General features: G+C 48.8%; 2 non-coding genes across 2 annotated transcripts; one reads left to right on the top strand and one right to left on the bottom strand.

The window, feature by feature from the left end:
- Positions 1 to 7,588: 7,588 nt before the first annotated feature.
- Positions 7,589 to 7,758, bottom strand: LOC115029791 (U1 spliceosomal RNA). The gene has a single exon (XR_003835355.1). It is a non-coding gene; the product is annotated as a U1 spliceosomal RNA (small nuclear RNA).
- Positions 7,759 to 16,021: 8,263 nt separating this feature from the next.
- On the top strand, positions 16,022 to 16,140 carry LOC115029763 (5S ribosomal RNA). Its single transcript, XR_003835329.1, has one exon. It is a non-coding gene; the product is annotated as a 5S ribosomal RNA (ribosomal RNA).
- Positions 16,141 to 16,360: the final 220 nt, after the last annotated feature.

Genomic DNA, 16,360 nt, shown 5'->3' with positions numbered 1-16,360 from the left:
CAGAATATCAAAAGAAAGAAGTCACAATCATCCTGGGACAATGGTCTGAATAGTAGTAGCCCTCAAATCGCGTTGTCCCGAAGATCAGAGCAATCTAGTTCTTTTGGTGCCCTTTGTTCAAGTCCTGGATTTCCATTTAGGAGCTGGGTGTCTGGAGTTTGGGGCTCAGTCCGTCAGAAACTGGCTCTCCGGGAAGCTGGGCTGGTGTTGCACCAGCCTCCTGGTCCCATAGCAGCCAAAAACATCCCCAAGGCCTGCCATCCCCACCAGTGCCAGTTGGACACGGGAATTCGTTTTAGACGGACTGCCCATCCCCTCTTTGGGCGCCAGGCTGTCACTCCCAACTTTCTCACACGAGGGTGAGTGTAGAAGGGATTGAGGAGAAGCCAGTCTGTTGATCCGGCTTGGTATGGTAAGCTCTGGCTGTGCGGAGGAACTGTCACCAAAAGCGGGGGGTGGGGGGGGCGGGGGGGGGCTCGGAGACCCTCAGAGTGACCCCAGGAGCTTGTAGGCAGCCAGGTGGGGCTTGGCAGGTCCGTGGAGGTGATTCTCAGGTGGGAAGTCCCTCTGGGACTCACACTGGACCTGAGCTGCCTCCAAGCCCAGCGGCGTCTGGGTCCACACCACCAGAGCTAATTAGGGAGGCGGCGGCGCCAGGACACCTCCTCTCAGCCCGCGTTACAACCGAGAGGAAAGCTGGGACGCCAAGGATGGAGCTCCCCCTCGGTCGCCTCCCGTCCTCGAAGTCACTACTTACAGCTCTTGTAGGTCTTCTGGGCGCCGTCGGGGCCGGGACCCGCGTGGCCCCCACGGCGCCCGCAGCTCTCTCACCGCCCTCGGCCACGTTCCGGGGATAGGCAGGGGTGGCTGCGCTGGAGGGAAAGCAGGACGGGAGGGAGTCCCGCCTTGGACGTCTAGATGCTCGCTGCGGGAGACTTGGCGCCCCAGAGCCTCGGAGGTCAGGCTGCTGTCTGGGGGCGTCGCAGAGTTTGGGAGCACTCCTCCTTCCTGGTAGCGGCTGAGTCACTGCGACGCGCCCGCGGGAGGGTTTGGCGGCTGCTGCATTCTTCCCGGCTTACCTGAGCCGGTAGGCCAGGCCTCACCTGCCTTCAAAAGCAGCTCCCCAGACTCTCCTTAGCTTCAGCGCCCCGCCTTTTAAGTTTTTCTGTTTTTTTTTTGTTGTTGTTGTTTTGTTTTTTGTTTTTTCTTTTTTCTGGGACTAACGCAATCCTCGAGCCTCTTTGTTTCTAGGTGGTCCAGGAGGATGTCAAAGCGCCCCACCCCCACCCCGTCAGAAGTCTACCTTTACATCTGTGTGCAGAAACACCTTTACCTCATGCACGCTAGTCACACAGATGTGCCCCCTTTGAGGACACAGCAATCAGAAGAACTAGACAACAGCATTTGAGGGCTGTTACTAATTAGTATTATGCTACTGTACCAAGTATCACAAGGGTACTTGTGGTGCGGGAACTTCCTGTTGTTGGGACAGCATGCAGTCCAGTGTGGCCACAAAGTTCTCTGTGATGACCTGCTACTCCTACTTCCCAAGCGCTCTGATTACTGGGCACCACGTCCGCTTTGAGGGGTTCTAGAGATGAGGTTTCCTGTATGCTGGGCCAGCACTCTTCCCACTGAGCCATCTCCCCACCATGAGCTTTTTGGTATGGTACCTAGTATTTGAAAAAGAAAAAAAAAAAGCATTTTGGTAAGGAGGGATCAAGGTGACACAGAATCTTGTTGTGTCAACGAGCTGGCCTGAGCCTCCTGACCCTCTGGCCACAGCACCCTAGATGCTGGGATTGCAGGTGAACACCACTATGCCTTGCTTCATCAAGTTGTTTCTTATCATTATATTATTTTTGAGACAGGGTCTCACAATGTTGCCATGGCTGGCCTGGAACACACTATGTAGATCAGGCTAGCCTCAAACACTTGCTTTGCCTCCCAAGGGCTAGGAGGTGTATATCCCTAGGCCCCACTATTGCTAGTACTGTTAATTCTTAGAGTATCATATAAAATAATGAGTTTCATCATATGTCATTCTTCCGACTCGTTCCCCTCCCCCGCTGCCATCTCCTTTGCCCCCTTTAGCTGGTTGCCTCTTTATTACATTTATTCTGAGACCCTTGCTTTTCTTCTCTAGCTCCCTTCACATCTTTTTTTCTCCCCTTTCCTGGAGTTTCATCACATGCATATGCATATCTGTAGATACATACACATACACAGCTGTACCCAAATGCGTCATCTTAAATCAAGGCTCCACTGCGGAGAGAAGATGTGCAGTGTTTGTCTTTCTGAGCCTGCCTTGTTCTGCTTAACGTAGTTTCCAGTTTCAGCCAACCCCCCCCCCCCGCAAACGTCACAGTTCCATGTTCCTCCAGGGCTGCATAGAATCCTACGGTATGTGTGAGCCGTATGTGTGAGCCACATTTTCGAAATCCATTTATCTGTCGGACGAGCATCAAGGGTGGTTGCTTCCTCTATGACCAGCACAGCAGTAAACACGGAGAGCGAGTGCCTCTGTGGTCCTTCAGGTGCATTCCAGGAAGGGTATAGCTGGGGTTAGATGCCATCAGAAGCTTGCGTTCAGTGTGTTGAGGAGCCTCCACGTGGCCTTCTATCTGGTGCAGCTACACATTCCCACTGGCAGTGAATAAGGGCACCTAGCCTGCATTAGTGGCTTCCCCCGAGCCCCTTGATGACAGCCATTCTGACTGAAGTGAGATAAACAGGGTTGAATGCCCTTTTGATGTCTGCACCTGAGCCAAACTGTCCACCTAGTCTTGCCCTGGTACTGTCTCCTCCTAAGGGACTTGGCCAGGCTGCCTAAGATACACTTCATGTGGCGTTGCTACCCAGACACAGCCCCTTCCTTCCTTCCTGCCTTCCTTCCTCCCTCCCTCCCTCCCTCCCTCCCTCCCTCCCTCCCTCCCTCTCTCCCCCCTTTTATTTTCCAAGACAGTGCTTCTCTGTGTAGCTCTGGCTATCCTGGAACTCACTCTGTAGACTAGGCTAGCTTAAAACTCACTGCCATCCCCCTGTCTCTGCTATCCCAGTGCTAGGATTAAAGGTGTGTGTCACCACCACCCAGCTTTCTTGAAACCAACTGTTAAGTACAGAGGAAAATTCAGCCTCAGGACCTGGCACCATGCCTGGACATGTTCCCCAACATCTGGGCAACTCCTTTTTCCTATGTAGACCAGGCTGGCCTTCAACTCACAGAAATCCATCTGCCTCTGCCTCCCAAGTGCTGGGATTAAGGACTTTTGGCACCTGCCTGGTTTTTCTTATATTTTTTTCATGCTTGTACATGGTATGAATACATATGTGTGGGTGCATAGACATGTATTGTTGTGCATCCCATGGTTGCTGAGACCTAAGATTGATGCAGGCTTTCCTCTTTCATGCTACTCATTGAGCAAAGATCTCTTCTCCATCATACCTACGGCTCGCAGATATGGCTAGTCTTGCTAGCCAGCTTGTGCCAGGGCTCCCTGGACTCTTCCTTCTGAGACTGAAGCCCAGGGCAGGCCTCTGTGCCCCAACCAGCATTTACATGGGAGCCAAACTCCCATTCTCACACATTAACTGCTACCATCTGCCCAGCCTGTATTTCTAGAAAGAAATATAGCAATATTTCTTTTTTTTAAAAAAAGATTCCTTTTTGTTGTTTTTAATTACAAGTATGTGTATTTGTCTATGTGCATGAGTACACACACACACACACACACACACACACACACACACACACGGGCACATTCTTGGGGAGTGTCTTAGTTAGGATTTCATTGCTGTGAAGAGACACCATGACCAAGGCAACTCTGATAAAGGACAACTTTAATTGGGGCTGGCTTACAGGTTCAGAGAGGTTCAGTCCATTATCATCATGGTGGGAACATGGCAGCATCTGGGCAGGCACGGTGCTGAAGAAGGAGCTGAGAGTTTTATAACTTGATCTGAAGGCAGCCAGGAGAGACTCTGTCTTCCAAACTGGGTGGAACTTAAGCACAGGACCTGAAAGCCCACCCCCATACTTCCTCCAACGAGGCCACCCCTCCTAACAGTAGCACTTCCCATGGGCCAAGCATATTCAAACCACCATAGGGAGGCTGTAGACTGGAGCCCCCCTGGAGCTGCAGTTTCAAGCAGCTGTGATCTGCAGGATGTGGGTGCTGGGATCTGAACTCGGGTCCTCTAGAAGAGTCCCCTTTCCACTCTGTATTTCCTCTGCTACGGTGCAGTGAAAGCTCACCAAGAAGAGAAGGGGCTTCATACAAGTCACATGGGAACAGAGACTCCTAGTCCCGTGTTCTGCTATCTCCCTTCCAGAGCCCTCTAAATAACCAAGATGACAAGAAGCCACTGCACAGGCTCTGCAGCCCCAAGGCCCTCCTGAGCAGAACAAGCCCTTCCCCTCCAGTCTTTCTCAGTGGACTCACACAAAGTCAGGCCACTGCAGTGCTGCACACCCCTTGTGCCCAGCAACATGTGCCAGTCTTCCCCACTTCCTATCTTGGACAGGGGCCAGCCAGCTGGGCTGTACGCTGCAGCTGGACCACAGCTGTAGTCTCGGTGCCCTAGAAACCAAAGATAGGACACGGTCTCTGTGAGCTAAGATCCTCCCAGATAAGGGTCATGTAAAGTGGAGTGTGTGTGCCTAGACTGACCTCCAACTTCTCAGTTCAGCTGATCATTCCTGCCTTGGCTCTCATTTAGCTGGGACTACAGGCATGTACCACAACGTCTGGAAGGAGTGGGATGTTGTGTGTAGTAAGGGGAGCCTGCTCTACAGGAATTAAGAGTTACACTCCAGCTCTAACTAGGCATACTACAGGAGTCTGCTTGTAATCCCAGCATTCAGATGCCAAGGCAGGAGGATGGTGAGATCCAGGTTAGCCTGGGCTACACTTCCAGACCAGCCTGGACTACATAGGGAGACTATATGTCAAAAGCCAAAGCAAACTGAGCATGGTCTTGAGTGTCTGTAATCTCTCCACTGGGAGGAAGAATTAGAGGGGTCAGGAGTTCAAGGTCAGCCTAAGCTACCTAGCAATTTCCAGACCAGCCTGGGCTACATGAGACCCTGGCTCAAAAGAGCAATGAGTATTGGGCAGGTGAGCTGGAGGAGCAGGTAAAGGCGCCTGCTCTGCCAGCCTGGCAGTCTGAGTTTGCCTGTGTCGAAGTGGACAGAGAGAATCTGCTCTGCAGTCCTCTGACCTCCTCCATGTGTGCACCGTGGCGTGTGTGCCCTCCCCAGTGTGTTCACACTTTTGTGTACAGGCACATACACATATTAAATAACTAGATAATAAATAATTAAATAAATAAATACCACCAAAAGCACAATCTCCCCAAAACCAACCCTTCCTTGATGCTGGATATCATCCAGATCTGGGCTGTAGAACTCCCAGATGTGGATATACAGTGAGACCCTGTGTTAGAAGGAGTCAGCATGAGACGTGGTGTGAGCTCTCACAGAGCCCTTGACTGTGAGGCCCCAGCACATGAACAAGCTGTTTGTGAGGGTGCACAGCTAAGTCTGTGTTTTTCTAATAATACATGAGGGTGCACAGCTATAATTCCAGTCCTGGCTTTTTTTTTTTGTGTGTGTGTGTGTGTGTGTGGCTTTTCGAGACAGGGTTTCTCTGCATAGCACTGGCTGTCCTGGAATTCACTTTGTAGATCAGGCTGGCCTTGAACTCAGAAATCCGCCTGCCTCTGCCTCCTGAGTGCTGGGATTAAAGGCATGCTCCACCACACCCAGCTGTATATATTTTTTCTAATAATACATGATGCCAAATCACTTTTTCATAGGGAGGGACTGCATGGGACTGACCTAGGCCCTCTGCACATGTGTTACAGTCATGTAGCTTGGTGTTCTTGGGGGATGCCTAATGGTGGGAGCAGGGGCTGCCTCTGACTCTGTTGCTTGCCTTTCCAACCCTTGTCCTACTGGCATTAATAAGAGAGGAGGTGCCTAGTCCTACGGTAACTTGATATGTCATGGCTGGTTAATAGCCATGGAAGGCCTGACCTTTTCTGAAGAGAGGAAGGAGGAGTGGATATGGGGGGAGAGGCAGGAGAGGGGGGAGAGGCAGGAGAGGGGGAAGAGGTAGAAGAGGGGGGAGAAGGAAAAGACTAGGAAGAGAGGAGGGAGTGAAAATACTGGTCAGGATGTAAAAAATATAAATAAATAAAAATAGCTTTTAAACATTTTTATCGTATATATCTTATATTTATATATCTTCTTTGGTATATGATATATCTTTATATATCTTCCTTGGTGAGACGTCTGAGTTTCATTCCTAGTGGTTCACTATTTTATGAAAATAACAAAAATAAATAATAATGTAACGTGTTTTGATAGTTCTTCATATAATTAAAAACTTCTGTGTGTGTGTGTGTGTGTGTGTGTATGTGTGTGCACCCATGTGTGCGAGGCCGACAGAGGACATCAGTATTCTGCCCTGTCACCCTCACTGAACATGTCGCAATAGGCTGGCAGCTGCAGACCCCAGTAGTCCTCCTTTCTCTACCCCACAGCACTGGAGTACAGGCAGTACAGCTGGGCCCAGCTTCTTATGTGGTCACTGAGGGTTTGAACTCAGGCCCTCGGTTTGTACAGCAAGCCCTCTTCATCTGTTGAGTCAGTCTTTTAGCAGCTGTGACATTTTTTTCTGTTATTTTAATGAAATCGGATTTATCAATTATTTCTTCCATGGACCGTGCCTTTTATGGTTTAGGACCTAAACAGTCACTGGGAAATTTGTTCCCCCACATACATATTCTTTTTTTTTTTTTTTTTTAAGATTTATTTATTATTTTCAGACACACCAGAAGAGGGCATCCGATCTCATTACAGTCACCATGTGGTTGCCAGGATTTGAATTCACAGCCTTCGGGAGAGCATTCAGTGATCTTAACCACTCAGCCATCTCTCCAGCCCTTATTTCAACATTCAACAGTACCCAGTGAAGTACATACATAATTCAGCAGGGTTTGTTACATTACATTATTGCTTTAAATTGTAGTAAAAAAAAAATCTGAAATGTCTCTGGAGAGATGGCTCAGTGGTTAAGAGCACTGGCTGCTCTTCCAGAGATCCTGAGTTCAATTCCCAGCAACCACATGGTGACTCATAACCATCTGTAGCGGGATCTGATGCCCTCTTCTGGTGTGTCTGAAGACAGGGACAGTGCACTCATATACATAAAATTGGAATAATTATACCCATGATATTGTGTAACAGCCTGTTTATAAGGTTTTTCATCATACCACATGGAAACTCTTTAAATATTAAGCAGTATCTCCCTGTATTAGTAGATAGATAGATAGATAGATAGATAGGTAGGTAGATAGATAGATGGATAGATAGACCCTGCCCATCAGTCTTGAGTTCCTTGACTTGTGGACTCATCACTCTGACTCATCCTTCAGATTATTTATTCCTCTGGACAAGCTGGAATCCACACTCGTCATCGTCATGGGATAGATAATGTAGCATAAAAATACAAGCAAATTCAGTAGATCTTCCTGAATCCCACGGTGGCAGAAATAATGGTGTATCCCCCACCTCATCCCAATTCAGGGGCGAGCACAAACACAGTCCCTCATTGCCACAAATTACATGGTCAAGTTTCCCACATTGGGGAAAACACTGGGGTCAGCCCAAGCCGAGTGCACTGGATGAGCCCCGCCCTGGAAAAGCCACCACCTCACTGTCACGTCACGAGGTTGCCCCCGCCAGGTAACCACCAAGACAACCGTGCATGTGTTGCTCTGCCCAAAGGAATGAATATTCTACAGACAGTCTTGCCTAACCTCCTGGTTATTACTTTTCTAGGCCCTGTATTCTTTTGATAATCTGATGATAGCTTTAGGCTCCCTCTCCAATAACGTATTCCGAGAGCAAACAGAGTTGCCAATACAATCTTGGGAGATTCTTGATCTCGACAAAGCCCCATCGGAAGACATTAGGGGCTGGGGACATTACCTCTGTGGCCCTGTCCCTTCTCAGCTGGTTATTTTACATTAATGATAAAAGGTGACAAAGTACAATATAGGAGTTGGTGGTTTTGGCAATGAGAAGAAAGCACCCCCTAATAGAGAGAACAAGACTGGACTTCTGGTGCCAAGGGAGTAGAGACTGGGTGTAGCCCTATGTATCTCTAGACTCCTGTCCGGGGTCACCTGTTGGTTTACCCTGAAGCAGTCAGGCTGATGTGTGCAGCCAGCCTTCCACTAATAGGAAGATGATCATGAGTTTGGGGATTCGTCCTGCTTTGGATCTTTCTATAATAAGAAGCAATAGATTTTTCACTTTTATCATGTGATGTTCTCTGTCTCAATCATCAAGAAAACTGAACCTTCAAGGGGAAGGCTGTGCCAAGCCAGGAGGAGCTGGTTCGCAGCTGTCCCAGAGGGCAAATGGATGCCGTGCCAGCGGTAGGCAGCTGCTGGCCACCCTAGGCCGGAGCACAGGGACATGCTGGCTGGGTAGACAGTCAAATACAGGATCTGGGTGGCTGTCCCCAGGGATTGCCACACTTGCCCCGGTGCTGCTGCCCTCCTCCTTCATGAGGCTGCCACTGCCCAGCATCTAAGTCACCCCAGAGAAGGATGCCCCCCACGCCACCCCAGCCACCCCACCCCAGCCACCCCATGCCACCCCGCCACCCTGCCACCCTCGGGCCTTCCCATCCCTCATAAGCTCCTCCCATGGGGATCAGAGTATTGGGAACACAGTTTGTTGGCTTTTGAGTGCCACATAAAATACAGAAGGGGAGGGATGAAACTGAGTGCTCTTGGGCAAAGCTAAACACCCCCTTCCCCAGTCTCTCTTTCCTATTTGAACCTGACTGCTTCCCAGCGCCTCGCTAGAATAGACTCATGGTTGATGAGTGCAAAGCACGGCATTCTGGGAGACAAGGTGCCATCTCACCCGCTCCACTTTCTCCCACAGCTACGCCCAGGCCTGAGTCACTACCCACTAGAGATGCTCTCTGACAGCTCTGTCGTCTCTCCAACAGAGAGAGCCAGTGTTCTCCACCTTTTATATCCAGAGATGCCAGAGTCCAGAGAACCTGGACTTACCCCAATCAATACAGCTGCCGTGACTTGCCCGGTTGACCAGCCCAAGGAAAGCTGACTCAGCACTGCCTGCTCCCTGCCACGCCTCCCCAGCTGGTGCCGTGGCTCCCAGCCATGATCTTCCTGGTTTCTGTGAGTTTTGGGATCCGAGGCCAAGAACGGCTGACTCACACATGACCCCTTCAAGGCCTGCGACTTCCTCCTGCGCCAGGAAATAGGGCATCCTGCGCCTTTGCCAAGAGGACCACAAGGGAGGTCAAGGAGTTTGTGACTGAGGTCTGGGACAGAGAAACCTTATTCCCCAGGGTGGGGTTTTCGGGCACAGAGTTGCTGCTGTCCTGTCCTGACCATATTCCCCAAACTCAAAATTCTTAATTGTGGTTAGGCACACACAACTGTCCTCGAGAAGAAAATGGGAGAGAGGATTAGAAACTAGGCTTGTCTTGGGGTTTATCAGAGTAGGACCTGGCCCCATCCTTTCTTAGTTACTAGGCTTTTTGACTTCTGCTGGGGGGGGGGTGTCTCTCAGCAGACCTGCAGGATGTCCTCTTTCCTAGTACACTAGGAAGTTGCCAATCCTAGGGAAGTCCCCAGACACATTTCTCAGCCTTAGCAGCGTTACTGACTTATGAGGGAGGGATAATTCTTAGCTGGGGAGCTATACAGTGAACTGGAGGGTGCCCAGCCACAGGCAGGACCTCTGCTCAGCAATGCCAGGAACATTTACCCAGAAACCCTCTAATCATGGAAATAAAAATGTCCCCAAGCTGGGAAGAAGGACAGAGCTGAATGTCCCCAGACATGGACAAATGTCTCAGGGGAAGCGGTGACTAAAACTCTCTCGGTTGGGGAGTCCTGATCCCAGAACACAGGACATGAGTGTATGGGAGATGTTTGGTGTCCAGGAGTGAGTGTCAGAGAAATTCAGACCTCATAGTGTAAGATCCTGACGCTAGGCTGGGGGAAAAAAAAAAGCCTCACTCCGGAGAACTTCTGGGCCAAGGGAGGGAGCATGAACAGAACAAGGCCCTAGGGAGCAAAAAAACTGACTTTGTATCCAGGTCCCACTCAAGGCCTTCATGGGAGAAGCCATCTCTTCATGATTTTCTTCCCTTACCTACAAAGTGAGGTTCTAATCACCACTGTAGCAGGATGTGATTAAACTTTTAATTATTTCTCTTTATAAAATATTTTGGTTTTAGACCACATTTATTTATTTATTTTTACAGTTTTTTTTTGTTTGTTTGTTTGTTTTTTCTTCTCTCTCTCCATTTTAAATGATGTGCTTTCTGTGTGTCTGGGTGTGGGTATGTACACGTGAGTGCAGTTCCCTTGGGGGCCAGAAGAGGGCGCTGGACCTCTGGAGCTGGAGTTACAGGAGGTTGTGAGCCGCCCAAGGTGAGTGCTAGGAACCAAACTCAGGTACTCTGCAAGAGCAGTATGTGTTCTTAATTGCAGAACCATTTCTCTAGCCCCATGGCCAAGTTCATGTATACTTACAGAAAAATTGAGGTTAGACTTGGTGGTCCACGCTTGTGATGCTAGCACTCAGGAGGCAGAACTGGGCAAATCACAAGACTGAGGCCAGCTTGGTCTCCATAGTGAGTGCCAGGTCAACTTGAATTACAGAGGGATATGCAGAGTGAGACCTTGTCTTAAAAAGATAGACCTTCTAACTGGAGCATGGTGGCACATGCCTTTAATCCCAGCACTTGGGAAGCAGAGGCAGGTGGATCTTTGAGTTTGAGGCCAGCCTGGTCTACAAAGTGAGTCTAGGACAGCCAAGGCTATGCCTAAACCAGGATGTGGTGGTGTGTGCAATCCTAGTACTGGGGAGGTAAAGGCAGAAGGATCAGAAGTTCAGAGTCATCTTTAGCTACATAAAGAATTTGCAGTGAGGCTTGGGCCATCCTTGGCTACACAGGCTTGGTTTTATGAAGGAGTGGGATGGTTCAGTGGGCAGCGAACATTGAGCCTGATATTTGGGTTTAATCCTCAGGACTCCTTCGATGGCCGTGGTCCTCTGACTTCCACACACGTATACACTCCTGCAGTAAACACATTAATAAGAGATTTTAATTTGAAAAAATGACAGCAAAAAAGTACAAGGTGTGAGGAGACTTAGCTCAGTGGTAGAACACTTGCTTACGAAACATCAGCAAGGTCCTGGGAGAGGAAAAAGGAAAAAAAGAAGAAAGAAGAAGAGGCACAGAGATCTCATGCACACACTCTGGCCGATCCTCCCGCTGACAATCATGATAAAGGATAAACCAACACTGACCGGTCAATAGTAACTGGGGTCCCAGTTAATTCAGGTCTCCTCAGTTTTGATGTAATATCTTTTCCCAGAGACAGGATCCTGTCTAAGACATCTTATATTTAACTGTCAAAGCTCAAGCTCTCTCTCTCTCTCTCTCTCTCTCTCTCTCTCTCTCTCTCTCTCTCTCTCCCTCCCTCTTTTCTTCCATCCCCCCAGTTATTTTTATTTTTTACATATGAATGTTTTGTATGCATATATGTCTGTGCACCATGTTCATGACCAATGTCCATAGAGGGCATCAGATCCCCTGGAACCAACATTAGGAATGGCTGTGAACTGCCGTCCTAGTCAGGGATACTGTTGCTGTGACGAAACACTATGACCAAAGCAAACGGGGAAGGGAAGGGTTGATTTCACTCGCTGTCCCATATGACCGTTCATCATCCAAAGCAACGAGGGCAGAAACTCAGTCAGGGCAGGAACCTGGAGGCAGGAGCTGTTGCAGAGGCCAGGGAGGGATGCTGCTTACTGGCTTGCCCCTCATGGCTTGCTCAGCCTGCTTTCTTATAGAACCACCAGCCCAGGGATGGCACCACCCACAATGAGCTGGGACCTACCCCATCAATCACTAATTAAGAAAATGACCTATGGGCTTGACTACAGCCAGATCTTCTGGATACATTTTCTCAACTGAGGGTCCCCCCCTCAGATGACCATATCAGATGACCATAGCTTGTGTCAAGTTGGCATAAAAGTAGACAGCACACAGTGGTCGAAGGAATGGGCCTGCTCCTTCTCTTTGTCCTCTGACAACCATGACAGATGTGAACCCGCACACAAACACATAAAGTGTAAATGTTTGAAATACAAAAACAGAGCAAGAGAAAAGGAAAAAAAAAAAAACAGAAAAACAAACAAACAACCCCCCTCCCCCACAAAAAAAACCCCAAACCATGAACAGCTCAAATGTGAGGTGACACACCCAGCTCCGTGACAGGCAGAACAATGTTCTTTAAAGACATCACAGGAATACACGAATACACTGCCTTGCATGGCGGAATGACTCTGGAGAAACAGGAGGATACAGACCTTGAAATGGGATGACGTCCTCCTCTGTTGACCAAAGCATCACACGATCCTCAGAGTTTGGCTGAGACCAGAGAGGCAGGGTAACCAAAGGTCAGAGAGACAAAACATGGGTACTCAGTCTTCCCTCCTGGATACACGCCAGAGAGACACAGCCCCGACAACACCTTCAGCTTAGCCCTGCCAGCCCTGAGTTGGACCTCTGACGTTAATATTAAAAGTTCACAGGGCTTAATGCTTCTGACGTCATGATAATTGCAGCAGCTATGAATGAACGCGTGTGCTGGCAAGCGCGGCTGGTTGTGGGAAACAGAGTCACTGGGCAAAAATTACTGCTCACGGCCTTCGCAGGAGCTGCCCCCTGGACCTGCAAGTTCAGTCCTTTTAACAACAATCACCAAGACAACATTGTGTTGGGTGTGGTGCTGTATACCTATATTTCCATCACTCAGGAGCCCGAGGCAAGAGGATTATATGTTCCAGGCTCCGGTGAGATGGCTCTGTGGGTAAAGAGGCTTGCGGCCAAGCCTGACGACCTGAGCTCAGTTCCTGGGACTCAGACTCCTACAAGTAGTCTTCAGATTTCCCCTTGTGCGTGCCCTCCCCTTAATAAATGTAAAATAAGGGCTGGTGAGATGGCTCAGTGGGTAAGAGCACCCGACTGCTCTTCCGAAGGTCCCGAGTTCAAATCCCAGCAACCACATGGTGGCTCACAACCATCTGTAACGAGATCTGATGCCCTCTTCTGGAGTGTCTGAAGACAGCTACAGTGTACTTACATATAATCAATAAATAAATCTTTAAAAAAAAAAAGTTGCAGTTTAAAAAAAAAATAAATAAATGTAAAATAAGGCCAGGCGGGTGGTGGCACGCACTTTTTTTTTTTTTAAGATTTATTTATTTATTATAAGTACACTGTAGCTGTCTTCAGACACTGCAGAAGAGGGCGCCAGATCTCCTTACGGATGGTTGTGAGCCACCTTGTGGTTGCTGGGATTTGAACTCAGGACCTTCGGAAGAGCAGTCAGTGCTCTTACCCACTGAGCCATCTCACCAGCCCCCAAGTGGCACGCACTTTTAATCCCAGAACTTGGGAGGCGGAGGCAGGCAGATTTTTGAGTTCAAGGCTAGCCTGGTCTACAAAGTGAGTTCCTGGCTAGGGCTATTATACAGAGAACCCCTGTCTCGACCCCCCTCAGAGTAAAATAATAATAGCAACAATAATAACAATCATAGTAATAATAAACCTTCTGTGCCCGGCCAGCCCGAGCTACAGAGTGAGAAAAATCCCACCAATGACGAGGCAGAGACATCTGTTAGTTCAAGGACAATAATACGTAGTGAGTTTCAGGACAGTTAGGGCCATATGTTGAGGCAAAACAAACAAGCAAGCAAACAAAACAAGGGTCATCGAGGTGGCTTGGTAAGCAGAGGTGGAGAGAGAGAACCAAGTGTGTCACATTGCTCCAGGATCTCCACGAGGGCGCTGGGCCATGTGGGCATCACATGGACATTGCACACATGGGGTAATCATAAGAATACTGTTTTATTATTTAATAGCCAAGGCTATTATACAGCGAAACCCAGCCATGGTGGTGTGTGTCTGCAGTCTCAGGACTTGGAAGAGCAGGCTGTGTTGATCATTGGCTTGGAATGAGTCAGTTGAGGTTCTTCAGGCTGCCAAGGTCCTTTGAAGTCCAGAGACTTAATTGACGGAGGTATGTTTGCCATTCTGTCTCCAGTCCATACTCCCTGTGAAGGCCTGGGTGTGAAACACCCTACAACTTAGTCCCCAACTGGTACCGACATTTGGGGAGGTTGTGGGCATGTTGGGAGGTGAGCCCTTGCTGCAGGAAAGTGAATCTCTGCTGCGTGGGCTTGAAGGTTCATAGCCTGACCCTGCTTTGTGATGCATCTCCGCATCCTGGTTCACAGGGATGTGAGTGAGCAAGCCTGGTCCACCAGCCACAACGGCTGGGGGCTAGTTGGACGCCACCATGCCTTCACTTCCAAGATGGATTCACTGAGTATACCTTCAAACTATAGTCAACAAGAGAAGTAGCTGATGTATCGCCCACTACGGTCCTTGCAGATCTGCAGAGTGTCTTGCAGGCACACGCGCATTCATCCCTTTGTTCATTCATTCATGCAATGTTTGCTGTATTCGTTGCTTTTATTATTATTATTATTATTATTATTATTATTATTTTATTGCTGAGATAAAGTTTCATGGCCATGGGGCAGAGAGATGGCTCAGGGTTTAAGAGCACAGACCACTCTTGCTTGAAGAGTCAGGTTCAGTCCCCAGCACCCACATGTCGGCTCACAGCCATCTGTAACTCCAGTTGCCGGAGACACAACATCATCTTCTGGCCCCCTAGAGCACCAGGCACACACATGGTACATACACCTACATGCAGGTAGTATTCACGGGCATAAAACAAAACAAAACAAAACAAAACAAACAAACAAACAAATAAACAAATAAACAAACAAAAAACCCACAAAAAGACAAGCAAAGGTACACCCCACCACAGCCAAGGGAATTTCAGAAAAAAGGAGCTCATTTGGCTTATGGTTCCAGAGAGATGTGTCTATCCTGGCAGGGGTGTGTGTGACAGCACACGGAAGGCATGGAGGAGGAGTGGAGAGCTAGCCAAGAGATCACATCTTTACCACGAGATTAGAGAGATAGAGAGAAGGGGAGGGAAGGGGGAGAGGGAGAGGGACTCTGAACTGTTATGTCAACCGCCAAGGAAAGTAAGACTTTCTAACACCCCCCACACACACACACACCCTCACCGAACAGCGTCGTTAACTGAGGACCAAGTATTCAAATGTCTGCCCCTGTAGGGAGCATTCTTTTCTTTTTCTAAAGATTTATTTATTGTGTATACAGTGCTCTGCCTGCATGTATGCCTGGAGGCCAGAAGAGGGCGCCAGATCTCACTATAGATAGCTATGAGGCACCATGTGGATGCTGGGAATTGAACTCAGGACCCATAGGGAACTTTCTTATCCAAGCCATCAGCTATAGAGCCCTGGCCCTCACCCTTGGTTCCGGAGGGTGGATAAGAGACTAATAGATAGATATGAGGGTGGCCTGGAGCAGAGGGTGGCCTTCAGGAAGCATGTCGTGATTATGTGACTGGACGCTAAACCACGAGAATCTCAGCGGGCTTTACAGAAGCGGTGTGTTGGCCTGGAACAGGCAAGCTTCACCGCAGAGACGATGTCAGCAGTTGTCCATATGCATGCACAAGCATACACTTCAAAATAAAATAAATCTTTTAAAAGCCAACTAAATTATAGTATTAATTGATGGTGGTGTTGGCTGCCCAACTCTATATTGCAATTCTTTGAATTATACATTTGAGCGATTTAGACGGATTGAATTACGTGGTATGTGAGTTACATTTTAATAAACTGTTACCAAAAAATAACCATCTGTTAGATCATGCAAACCTCTCAAGATCCCGGGGTAGAACAGTTGCCCCGTATCCCCTGGTCCACCCTCGGCATCACCACCCCCTCCCCCCCAAAGAAAATCAAAGATATTAAAAGAAAAAAAGAAAAATAGCTGTCTACAGCCATACCACCCTGAATGCCCCCGATCTCATCTGATCTCGGAAGCTAAGCAGGGTCGGGCCTGGTTAGTACTTGGATGGGAGACCGCCTAAGAATACCGGGTGCTGTAGGCTAAAAAAAAAAGAAAGAAAAAGAGCAAGCAAAAGAGGTCCTGCAAGTGCATGGATGCACTAGGGGAGCATTTGTTGGTGCTACCATGTCTCTGGGGGCCTGGAGGAGGGCAGCCTGCACAGCGGAGGGGGCTGTTGGGACAGAGCGAGGGATGGGAAGTGGACGGGGCACAGAGAGCTCTTTCAAGGCAGTTGGCGGAGAAAGGAAATAGAAGAGGCGGCA

The sequence above is a fragment of the Mus caroli genome, unplaced genomic scaffold (assembly GCF_978045245.1).
Source record: "Mus caroli unplaced genomic scaffold, Mus_caroli_1 scaffold_18, whole genome shotgun sequence".
NCBI lineage: Eukaryota > Metazoa > Chordata > Mammalia > Rodentia > Muridae > Mus > Mus caroli.
The sequence above is the reverse complement of the archived record's forward strand: the minus strand, read 5'-3'. Positions and strand labels throughout refer to the sequence as shown.